This window comes from Nansenia antarctica (genome assembly GCF_963989245.1).
Source record: "Nansenia antarctica genome assembly, chromosome: 2".
Lineage (NCBI taxonomy): Eukaryota > Metazoa > Chordata > Actinopteri > Argentiniformes > Microstomatidae > Nansenia > Nansenia antarctica.
The window spans coordinates 77115570-77128020 of NC_137675.1; the positions used below are offsets into that span (position 1 = coordinate 77115570).

Consider the following 12451-nt stretch of genomic DNA (forward strand, 5'->3'; position numbering starts at 1 on the left):
CATCACATCTTTTGTTTGTTTTAAGCATGCACTGTCCTCTTACCTTTTGACTGATTGTTCGTGTTTCCTTTGATGTTGTCACCACTTACATGTACACCTATTAAGTTTACTGTAAAATGTAGTATGTATATTGTTGTATGTTCTGTTATCCATTTTGGTTGTGTTATGGTTGTGTTGTTTTCAATGTTTTCAACCGGCAATGTGTGTTGTTGTTTGTCTCCTGTTTGTCTGTGTTTTGTCGTGTGTGTATTTTATTGTTTATCCTGTTCTTATGTAATATGTAATGATTATGTATTATTCAATATGTATTATTATATTTGTATTGTATTGTACTATTGTATTGTATTATGATGTATTATGCTTTGTGTTGTAACTTAGGACCCCCTCGAAAACGAGATGGTTCATCTCAAGGGGTATTTCCTAATAAAATAAATTTACAACTGAAAAGTTGCTGTCTGTATTCGATTCATTCATGGAGGGGTAATTAAAGAACGAGCAGTAGGCTTTGTGGAAACTGCGGAATTGTCTGCTCAAGGAATATCACAGAGGATCCTAGAGGTCCTTGAACCACTCGGATTGGATCCTTCTCTGTGCGTCGGATTCTGTTTCGATGGCGCATCGGTCATGTCAGGGCACAAGGGAGGGGTACAGGTGCTACTGAAAGAGACATTTCCGAAAGCCGTTTATGTACACTGCAATTCTCATCGGCTTAATCTAGTGCTTTGCACTGCGGCAAAAGTGTCTGGGCATGTTAGCACCTTTTTTGACATAGTGAATCATATACACAACTTTTTCACTGGGGCACAGAGGCACGCTCGTTTCATAGAGTTACAAAAGGAAATGCATCCGAACCGTCAGTGTATGGAGCTGGAACGGTCGTGCGACACTAGATGGAGCTCAAAATCAGGGTCAGTGCATAAAATATTAGAGTTACTAGATGTGTTACTGGAGGCGCTCGCTGAATACGCAGAATCAAGTGGACAAACTAAAATAGATGCAGAACAGCTGTTACAACAGATACAAACCAAAAAATTCCTTTTCATGCTTGTTGCATTTTGCAAACTGTTTGAGAACAGTGATTTTGCCACGAAGGGGTTGCAAAGCTCAACACTGTGTGTTACAGATTGTATATCATTGATTGAGACACTGAAAGCTACTTATGGGACATTCCGGGATGATTCAAATGGCGACTTTGATAAAGTGCTCAGGTTGACGGAGGAGCTAATGGAAAAGCATGAGATAGTAGGCTGGGATGTCACCGCTGCTCGTGAGCGCAAGCTGCCTGCAAAGTTACATCAGTCTGTCGTCACCACAACGTTGGGGAAAACGTCTGCTATCAAGAGCAATAATGATTTAAGGGCACTGTGGAACTGCGTTCTAGACAGGCAGATAACCGAGTTGAACTGCCGATTTAAAGAGGACACGTATGGGATCATGCAAGCTTCGGCTTCCTTCTTACCGGCGTCCGCCACTTTTGGCGTGAAAGAACTGTTGAAAGCACCATGTGATTTATATGGGATTGCAATCAGTGATGCGGAGTACACTGTTTTCACCCAACAAGTGAGACGCAAAAATGATAAAGAGAACTTCCCTTCATTAATCGAAATACTCGATAGCTGCCCTGCAGACATTTTCCCCAATGTCAACTGTCTCTTAAGGGCCATCATAACGCTCCCTATGACGTCCTGCACTGTTGAGAGACTTTTCTCCGCAACAAACCGGATCAAGACACGCCTGAGATCATCAATGCAGACTGGACGCTTGAACAACCTGACGCTTCTGTCGTTTGAAAGAGAACTGACAGATACTTTGGATCATGACGACATCATCAATTTATTCAATTCAAAACCCAGAAGACTCCGCCTTGTATAACCAACCGATAAGGTAGGCCATGGTTTCATATTTTAGTCTGGCCCGCCGTGGCATACATTTATTATTGCAGGCACCCTCTGTGAGCGAGGGAGTTCTGAATTGTGACAGGCTACTGATTGGCTATTTCATTTGTGTTTGTATGATTACAGCCCGCCGGGGAGGAGCAAGATATGGCAAGGGACCTAACCCTAACCACTAACCAGCTCATAATCAGGGGTGCACATAACTGGTGCGCCAGTGCGCATGCGTCGCCAAAATGCATGCTGCGCGGCAGATCAGCCGCATGAAGGCGCTCTTGCGCACCACCAGTTTTTTTTGTTTTTTGTTGTTGTTGTTGTTGTTGTTGAAAAGTTGATTTCAGTGTTTACAGAACAGAGCAGTGCTTAAAGATATGTCCGTTTATATCAGTGTGTTTAAAGAACAGACATTCAGTTAGTGCATAAAGAGATGTCAGTTTATTTCAGTGTGTTTAAAGAACAGACATTCAGTTAGTGCTTAAAGAGATGTCAGTTGATTTCATTGTGTTTAAAGGAGTCGGACAGACTTTCATTCTTAAAGAGCAGTCATTTGATTTTGCATTTGTTTCTTTTGTTTTGCACACAATAATTTGGTCGTTCATCTTTATTTATGAATAAATGTCGTTTTGCTAATAATATATCCATGTATCCCTTTTTTATCCATCCTGTGGGACGGGTCGTGACATAAATCGGCGCCTATGATCGCGAGCCCGGTTGTGTTCCATCCATCTGGCTGCTCATACATAGGTCTAAAACGTGCGGTGATGAGTTTCACTCAGGCCTACCCAGATTTTTCCAGGCCCACCCATCAGCCGCTTTCTGTATCCGCCACTGAATTGTGCCCCCCTTGAAACGGCAGTGGTTCAGGCCATCTCTGCATTGCAGAGGTGTTAAGTGGGATCTGTTGCGCTGAAAAGCAGGGTCAACAGAAGCATCTCAGGTTTTTCAGCTTTAACAAAAGCTCCCGTAATTGGTATAACCAAACCTTGAATGCTCAGTTGCTGTAAATGACACCGGATACAACGGCACGCTTTATTCAAACAGCTGAAGAGGTAAAGGTTGAACCCGGTGCAGTCTATCAGCTTTATAGGGGCAGTGGGGTCAACTCCTGCCACTACCAGAACACTAGTAGACGTTTACAATACGAGAAGAGACTGACTGACGGGGCTGATTTATGAATGGTTCGTTGACTGCAGGACATGGCCCCTTCATGAGTATAGCTGCCGAGCAGTCTGCTATGTTCATCTGCTCAGTAAAAACAAAACAAAAAAACCAGCATTGTATTCATTGTCTCTATTCAGTCTTTTATCCTCCCCTCTTTGTCCATCAAGTTCTATTATTCCGACAATGCCCTTTCCCTTCTTGCCAATAAACTCTCCTACCTACTCAGCCCTCCGGTCATGCAAGGTCACTGGTCGTTGTCCTGTCACTTTGTGCCCTTTGAAGACCAGCCTAAAAATGCTTACCTAACGGTTTTACTCTCTGTCTGACATCAATCCGATCTCTCTCTCTCTCTCCCTCCATCTCTCTATCTCGCTCTCGCTCTCTCTCCATGTCTCTCCCTCTCTCTCTGTGCAGACATACTGAATTTCTGTGCCAACAACTACTGTACCTGGGCCTGTCCAGCCATCCTCTGGTGGTCGAGGCAGGGATAGAGAGTACGGCAGGGAAGAAGTACGGCGCCGGCTTGAGCTCAGTGAGATTCATCTGTGGCACACAGGTCATCTGAAAGACTGCTTACTTACTGTGTACACAAATTCACACCACAGAGCTGAACCGATCTGACCCAAGCTGAGCTGTACTGTGGGCTGTCCTGTCTTGATGACTCTGAATCCAGTGAAAACACTGAAACAGTGCTGGAAAGGAAATAGGAAAGAAGAATATATCCAAGCCAACTCAGTATGATTCGGGTCGGCCCTGTAGTGTGTAATACACGCTTGGTATTTTACTGGATTTAGTTGACATGGAGAGATCGATTGCTCTGTGATTGTTTGACTCTCTCCGAGTCTCTTCTTACTCTGTGGTAAATGTGATCCATAGAGCCTCCACAAAGACCTGGAGCAGAAGCTGGCCCAGTTTCATGAAAGGGAGGACTGCATCCTGTATGCCAGCTGTTTCGACGCCAACGCTGGGCTCTTTGAGGTTCTTGACTCTCTCGATTACAGTGATTTGTGATTATATCGCTCTCATACTATCATCATCATTTTATTTCTATTTATACAGGGAACACACTGAGACCAAGGCCTCTTCTGATGCAGCTTGTCCACTATATAAATATTTCTGATTTCAGAACAACACATTAAATGTGTGGTGGCCTGGGAAAACCCGTCGGATGTCGCTGGCGTTCGTTCGTGGCAAAGAGCAAATATAGATGGAAATCGCGATTTTGGCGATTTTGATATTATGTGGTATTCTAGTACTTTGAACTCCATACTACATTATGGTGAATAAACATTTTAAGAAAACAAAAGAGAAAGTACTTATTTTGATGTTTTTGTGGCGGGTAGTTTGCTAGCGAAACAACATCACGTTGAACGTGTCTCATTCTCAGTTAAGCAACGCACGCACACATGAGCGAAAGGAGAGACGATACTTCCACCTGTGTTATTGCCAGTTTACTGATGCTCACAATAAGCATAAAGTAATAAAATCTTAACTAGAAGACACACAAATGGATCTGTCCCTCGCATACCGACGAGGCGAGCAGACTACCACCGCATCACAAGCAGACAAACGAGACCGGCCGATCTGCATAGGCTCCTCCCCCGACCCGGAGGAGAAAGGGGAGGATTTCTCCCCTTTCACTTTTTTTGACATGCTACATTAAAATGCTCATAACTTTTTAAAATAAAGGGCTATCTCAGTCATTCAACCAGTTATGAATAGCTGAGAACTTCTAATTTATGGAAATATAAAAAAATGAAAATGTCAAAATGCCACCATGTGAAGGGTTTTCCCAGGCCACCACACAAATATACAACACAGTAAAATACCGAAATCAAGCGTCATATAAAACAACAACATTAGTGTATGTTATACCAAGAGAAACAGTCATGTCCTTCACCAAAGAGATCCTCAATCAACATTTTAAATTGTTTGAGCGGCACCAGAACTGTGTTGTGTTTTGTGGATTGTTCCAGCAGTCAGGTGCATCATCCAATATCATCATTTAGGTCCCAACACTTTTAAATGTACATCCTTCTATGATGTGATGGTATAATGTGTATGATGTTCTGTACGATATGATGTAGTTTGTTGTTGTTGTTTTTATCGTTGGATGGACAATACCGTTTTATTCTATTTTATTCTAACAGGTGCTGCTGGGCCCAGACGATGCAGTGCTGTCTGATGAGCTGAATCATGCCTCCATCATTGACGGGATCCGATTGTGTCGGGCCAAGAGGTTCCGATACAAACACATGGACCTGGGTGACCTGGAGACCCAGCTGAAAGAGGCCCAGGTGAAGGGACCGCTGTAACTGTACCACTCTCCTATACATAGAAATACATATTCTCCCTGAGATAGTTGTTATGCAGGATTCTGACTGAGGGGAAATTAGTCAAATGGGCTGCATTTGCGGTGTCTTGCGGTGAACGGATTTCTCAACCCTGTCCTCCCTTACGATGACATCTCTGCAATTTCAAATGAATTTGAATGATGAATTTTAATTTTAATGATGTCGTTGTGAAAAACGAAAGTGAATCCACTATTATGTTCCTCTGTTATGAATGAATGAATGAATGAATGGACTTTATTGTCATTGCTACAGTACAGGTACCAAACAACGAAATTTAGGAGGGGTGGCTCCCCTGGTGTTAGGAAAGGGAAAAAAAAAAAAACTTTTAGAAAAAAATCACAAGAAGGGAAGGAGCTGGTTTACATAAATAAAGGCTATGTACACAATCCACTGTACTATACTGTACAGATAGTCGACTAGGGTTGTCATATTGCACAATAGTTTTTTTTCACGTTATTTAAAGTGTCACAGTTTGCAGGCTTGAAATGTACATGTTTGTGCCTCAGCACTACACCTGATTTTTTCAGTCCAGCAGCTGCCATACAATCCGTCCAGACTGTCCAGGGCCCAGAACTTAGGTCTTTGCTGTGTTCAGGGCCTAGACGGCCCTGTGGTAGAAGCAGTTCTTCAGTCTGTTTGTCTTAGCGGCCAGGGTCCTGAACCTCCTTTTCGAGGGCAGCCTGGTAAAGTGTACGTGCCCAGGGTGGGTCGGGTCCCTGGAGATCTTTGAGGCCTTCCTGAGACAGCGTGTGTTGTACAGCTCTTCCAGAGAGGGGAGGGGGGCGCCGGTGATCTTCTGTGCTGTTCTCACTACTCTCTGTAGCGCATTTCTCTCCGCTGTTGTGCAGCTGGAGAACCAGTTGCAGATGCCGTAGGTGAGGATGCTCTCCACTGCGCCGCGGTAGAAGGCCACCAGTATCTCCTGCTTGTTGTGTTCCTTCCTGAGGCATCTCAGGGTGTATAGCCGCTGTTGTGCCCTCTTGATGGTGCCTTTTGTGTTGTCCTTCCAGGTCAGGTCATCCCGCATGTGATGTCCCAGGAATCGGAGGGTTGAGACTCTCTCCACGCTCTCTCCGTCGATGAGCAGGGGCTGGATCTCGGACTTTTTCCTCCTGAAGTCTACGATGAATTCCTGGGTCTTTGACTTGTTCAGCAGCAGGTTGTTAACCTTGCACAGCTTGCTCAGTTGCTCTACCTCATCCCTGTACGCCGCCTCGTCCCCCCCCGAGATACATCCCACCACGGTGGTGTCGTCTGCAAACTTTACGATGTAGTTGCTGGGGTGGACGGGGGTGAAGTCGTAGGTGTAGAGGTTGTAGAGGATGGGGCTTAGCACGCAGCCCTGGGGGGACCCAGTGCTGAGGCTGAGGGCTGTGGAGGTGTGGGGGCCCACCCGCACCCTCTGGGGGCGGTTGGTCAGGAAGTCCTTGATCCACGCACATATAGAGTGTGATAGACCCAGGTCTAGTAGTTTGGTCACTAGCCTGTCTGGAAGGATGTAGTTGAAGGCGGAGCTGAAGTCCACGAAGAGCAGTCTCGCGTAGCTGTTTCCCCTCTCCAGGTGGGATAGAGTGGCGTGGAGAGTCGTCGCGATGGCGTCCTCTGTGGACCTGTGGGCTCTGTAGGCGAACTGGTATGGATCCAGGTTGGGCGGGAGGCGTGTGAGTATGTGGGCCCGGACTAGTTTCTCGAAGCACTTCATGATGATTGGTGTGAGTGCACCGGGCGGTAGTCGTTTAGGCAGCTCACCGTGCTTTTCTTCGGGACTGGGATGATAGTTGAGGTTTTCAGGCAGGGTGGGACGGTGGCCTGGGACAGGGACTGGTTAAAGATGTTGGTGAAAACCCCGGCCAGCTGGTCGGCGCAGTCTCTCAGCACCCGTCCCAGGACGCCATCCGGCCCCGAGGCTTTCCTGGGGTCCACCGCCTTCAGTACGCGTCTCACTTTATGCTCTGTGAGGGTGAGGCTGCTGAGAGCTGGAGAGAGTGGTGTTTGTGTTGCGGTTACCTCCGTTCGCCCCTCGTCGAACCGGGCGTAGAAGGTGTTCAGCTTTCCCGCCAGCAGGGGGTCGTCCTCTGCGGCTGTGAGCCTGTTGGCTCTGAAGTTTGTCATCTGCTGAACCCCCTGCCACATCCGCCTGGAGTCGTTGCTCAGGAGGCATTCCTCAATCTTCTCTCTGTGCTCTGCCTTGGCCGCTTTGATTCCGCGCTTTAGGTTGGCCCTGGTGGAGCTGTACAGCGGTGTGTTCTTCCCTGCGAAGAAGGCGTTGTCCCTCTCGTTGATCAGTTTTTGGACCTTCCCAGTCATCCATGGCTTCGTGTTGGGGTAGACCCGGACCCGTTTGTCCACGGTGACTGAGTTGGTGCAGTTCACTATGTGGTTCAGAACCGACGACGTGTACTGTTCCAGGTCCTCATGCTCATATTCCTGCCATAGAGTGTCATTTAGGCAGATCTGCAGTGGAGCGGACCCTTCTGGCCAGGTTCTGACAGTCTTAGTGGTGATGGGAGCACTTTTCCCCATGGTAGTGTATGCAGGAATCAGGAGGATTGACACATGGTCAGACATGCCTAGATGAGCTAGCGGACTAGCCTTGTAAGCACGTTTGATGTTGGTGTATACCTTGTCCAGTGTTTTTTCTCCTCTCGTTGCACATTTCACATGCTGATAGAACTTGGGTAGTACTGCCTTCAGGTCGACATGATTGAAATCCCCCGCTATGATGTGAATAGCCTGTGGATCAGTGCTTTGTTGGCCACTGATGACTTCATATAGTCGCGCCAATGCTAGGCTGCCGTCTGCGCTAGGCGCTATGTACACACATGTTATGAGCACCGCGTTAAACTCCCTCGGGAGGTATGTGGGTCGGCATTTAACAGTCAAGTATTCCAGGTCTGGGGAGCAGTGGCTACTTACAGTTTTCGTGTTTAAGCACCAGCTATCCTTCGTCGATATTATGATCCCACCTCCTCTTGACTTGCCGCTGTTAATGCAGCGTTTTAGCTGCATTTTGTGTCGGTTTTGACAATCCAATCCAGCTCCACTTTGTTAAAAATGACCGGGGAGAACCCTGGGTATGGTAGTGTGGATATAGAACACAGCCGTAGTGTCATAAAACATGTCATGTAGAACCCTCATGAATTCCATGAAGCTTGAAACACAAACATTTGAGATGGGGGGGGCAGGGGGTTACCCTAGGCCTAGGCCTATGGATCTCAGTGTTAATGCACTACTAGGCTTTGCAATCGTTAGTAACCACGGCTCTCTCCTCCCCAGTCATCCCGTCTTCGCCTGGTCGTCACAGACGGCGTGTTCTCCATGGACGGAGACGTGGCGCCCCTGAAGGGCATCTGTCAGCTGGTGGAGCAGTACGGAGCCATGGTCTTCATCGATGAATGCCACGCCACGGGCTTCATGGGCCCAAGGGGCAGGTGAGTGAAGGAAAGAGGAAGAAATTATGGATTTTGAATCCACTGGTCATCACACCATATTATGTGGTGCTCGGTGGAGGCTTGTGGAGGTAGAAATCGGAGTACAGGCTCATTGTAAATGCATGGAATATAATGAGGAATGCTATCAAACACGTGTGTGTTTTTGGCTCCTATTGTTAACACTTGAAGAGTTTAATTCGAAAATGCTATATCCCCCATTTCCACTGTTAATACTGAAGAGAATGATGGTTTGTGGCCAATGAATGCTGATACTGTAGGGTGGGGCCCAATAGTCTTTCCTCTATTCCTCCCATCCTTTTCTCCTCCCTTTCTTCCCCAACACACAACGGAGGAGAATATCTAAGGGGAGGAACCTTGGATCTTTTCATCCTGTGCGTTTTTTTGAAGGAGGCGAGGAGGGAGGATGCGAGGAGTAGAGTAGAGACGATTGGGACCCACCCCATATGTGACAGCGGCTGGGGAAAGGGGGAACAAGTCGGCAACCAATCAAAATGTTCCGACTTTTATTTGGAAAAATCACAACACACACTAGCTAGTCAAACCAAAATATTGCAATGCAATGGATTCGGTGAGTAATCCCCACTGCTACCTAGTTAACTATAACACTACTTTACATTGTTAGCAGGCTCACACAGGCTCAAACAAGCTATGTTAGTTGACTAGCGTGGGGCTTGTTACCCCTTTCACCAGCAGCTGTATTATTGTAATTCAATGTTTGCAGAGGTACAGATGAACTTCTGGGGGTGATGGACAAGGTTCACATCATCAACTCCACACTGGGCAAAGCTCTGGGGGGTGCAGCTGGTAGGTGTGCTTCTATCCTCATAACCAGTATGCATGCTCAAGCTCCAAGATTCAAGACTTTATTCAAAGATTGCTCGGAAATTGGTTCGCTACCGCTTACATGTTAAAACAGGGAGAACTGCGTTCAATAACAACCATACACGCACTCATAACGTACTGTACCACATGGACAATGTCAGCAAGTCAATGAATGACAATGAACCTGATAATACGCAATGATCAGGATCTGTGTTCAGAAAGTGTCAGGTTGATGTCATTATGTTAAATGGTTTTGAAGCGACAGCTTAAGTGTTTCTCCATCCTTTCTCTCAGGCGGGTACACAGTAGGACAGCTTAAGTGTTTCTCCATCCTTTCTCTCAGGCGGATACACAGTAGGACAGCTTAAGTGTTTCTCCATCTTGTCTCTCAGGCGGGTACACAGTAGGACAGCTTAAGTGTTTCTCCATCTTGTCTCTCAGGCGGGTACACAGTAGGACCTAAACCGCTGATCGACCTGCTGAGGCAGCGCTCTCGACCGTACCTCTTCTCCAACACCCTCCCCCCCCCTGTCGTGGGCTGCTCCACCCGCGCTGTGGAACTGCTCCTCGCGTCCAATGAGATTGCTCAGAGCATGACGGCCAAAACTATGAGGTGAGAATCAGAGAAGGGGGGGGGGGGGGAGTAGTTGGATAGTTTGGTGAATGTGGTAGACACCCTCCCTTTAGCTTATGCAAATGTTGACATAGTCACGAACAGATAAGCCTCCCTATGTTTTTTGTTGTTTTTACCAAATGTGAATGAAGCTGTGTTGAGCAACTGAGTAATTGTGTGACCATCTTATTTTCATTTTTGTATTGAGCAATTTAGTTGGCGGTACACATGAATCAACATATACAGTATGTTCCATGTTAATGTATCAGAGTTGGCTAGAGCTCGTCCCGGGTCAGACGTCTCGTAAGAGATAAGGACTGTGGGAGGAACTGTTTTCTGCTTTATCTGGACTGTGTCCTTCCACCCATGTTTGTGAAACATTTCAAGAACACCCTGTTGCTGCCTCAGGGAACTATTGATAGGAATGATTCTAAAATGAATACCAACGAACACTAGTATCCTCTTTCATACTGTTGTTGTTATCGTTCTCTACCTCTGCGCTCAGGTTCAGAGACGCCATGACCAAGGCTGGATTCACCATCTCGGGCAACGCCCATCCGATCTGCCCTGTGATGCTAGGGGACGCGCGGCTAGCCTCCGTGATGGCTGATGACATGCTGAAGCTAGGTGAGATGGTATAGTTCAATATGTAGCGGAGGGGATGTAGAATCACACTCCTGTGATGAAATCCTTGCCTTCTGTAGCAGGGGGATTTGGAGGTTAGCCCTGTCTGAGACATACAAACTCAAGTGTCACCCTCTGACCTTGAGTATGTTCTCTTGGCCTGTAACGGTTGATGCCCGTGGCTTCCACATAGGAGACCCACTTCACTGATGGGCGGATAATATACATATATTACATATATATATATACTTCATTCAAATAACTGCATTTAGACATACATTATCAAAATTATTTATGGCAATACAGAGTGATTACAAATGATCTGACACACATTAACCAGCAGAGGGAGACATTGGCGTTTTGTAACTCGCTACCTCACAAAATGGGAGCAGAGAACAACAAGAACTCCCCAAGCAGCTCTGGTGCCACCGTAGATCAGACCACCGGTCTGCAGCACCACTTGATTACACTTCATTTTCTATTTATTTAACAAGGATAGTCCATTCAGTAACAAGTGTCACTGATTTCCTAGTGAGTCCTAGGATCCATGAAACAATGGCAGCAAACAAGTGACATAATACAAGTTAAAAACAACAGCATAACATGTTACACTCGAAAAAAGCCTTTCTCAAAGTTCAAGCGTCTTTTGTGTTGTGTGTTCTGTGCCTCCATGCTTCAAGCCTACTCACTCTTCTTTGCCTCCTCCAGGAGTGTACGTCATCGGGTTCTCCTTCCCTGTGGTACCGAAGGGCAAAGCCAGGATCCGGGTCCAGATCTCAGCGGCCCATACTGAGCAGGACATCGACCGAGCTGTGGAGGCCTTTATTCAGACAGGCAGGAAGCATGGTGTTGTATCTTAAAACACAGTCCAAGGACTTGGAGGATTTTGCTGCCAATAGTAGATGAGAAAGAGAGAAGCAGTGCGGCTTGTAGATGGGCAGACAATGGAGCATGGTCACAAAGCGGGACTGTTACAACAAGAACTATGAATGACTGTGACGAAGATAATGTACTATTACAGTCGAAGGTCAATATTATCTGTGTAGCTTTTTTCAGCTGAACTAATAAATAAAAACATTGTTATTACAAACTGCTGCTGTAATTTGATTATATTGATGTTAGGCTAGCTAGATGGAGCCTGGCTGGAGCTAGGGTTAAGTCTGGAGCTAGGGTCAGGGCTGGAGCTATGGTTAGGGCTGGAGCTTGGGTTAGGCCTGGAGCTAGGGTTAGGGCTGGAGCTAGGGTTAGGGCTGGAGTTAGGGCTGGAGCTTGGGTTAGGCCTGGAGCTAGGGTTAGGGCTGGAGCTAGGGTTAGGGCTGGAGCTAGGGTTAAGGCTGGAGCTAGGCTTAGGGCTGGAGCTAGGCTTAGGGCTGGAGCTAGGGTTAGGGCTAGAGCTAGGGTTAGGGCTAGAGCTAGGGTTAGGGCTGGAGCTAGGGTTAAGTCTGGAGCTAGGGTTAAGGCTGGAGCTAGGGTTAGGCCTGGAGCTAGGGTTAGGCCTGGAGCTAGGGTTAGGCCTGGAGCTAAGGTTAGGCC

General features: G+C 46.7%; 1 pseudogene across 1 annotated transcript; it reads left to right on the plus strand.

Moving 5' to 3' along the window:
• Positions 1–3289: 3289 nt before the first annotated feature.
• On the plus strand, positions 3290–11940 carry LOC308150649 (2-amino-3-ketobutyrate coenzyme A ligase, mitochondrial-like; annotated as a pseudogene). Its single transcript, XR_013938012.1, has 9 exons — positions 3290–3296; positions 3468–3609; positions 3930–4031; positions 5204–5350; positions 8684–8838; positions 9581–9663; positions 10123–10294; positions 10800–10921; positions 11627–11940. The product of XR_013938012.1 is annotated as a 2-amino-3-ketobutyrate coenzyme A ligase, mitochondrial-like (transcript).
• Positions 11941–12451: the final 511 nt, after the last annotated feature.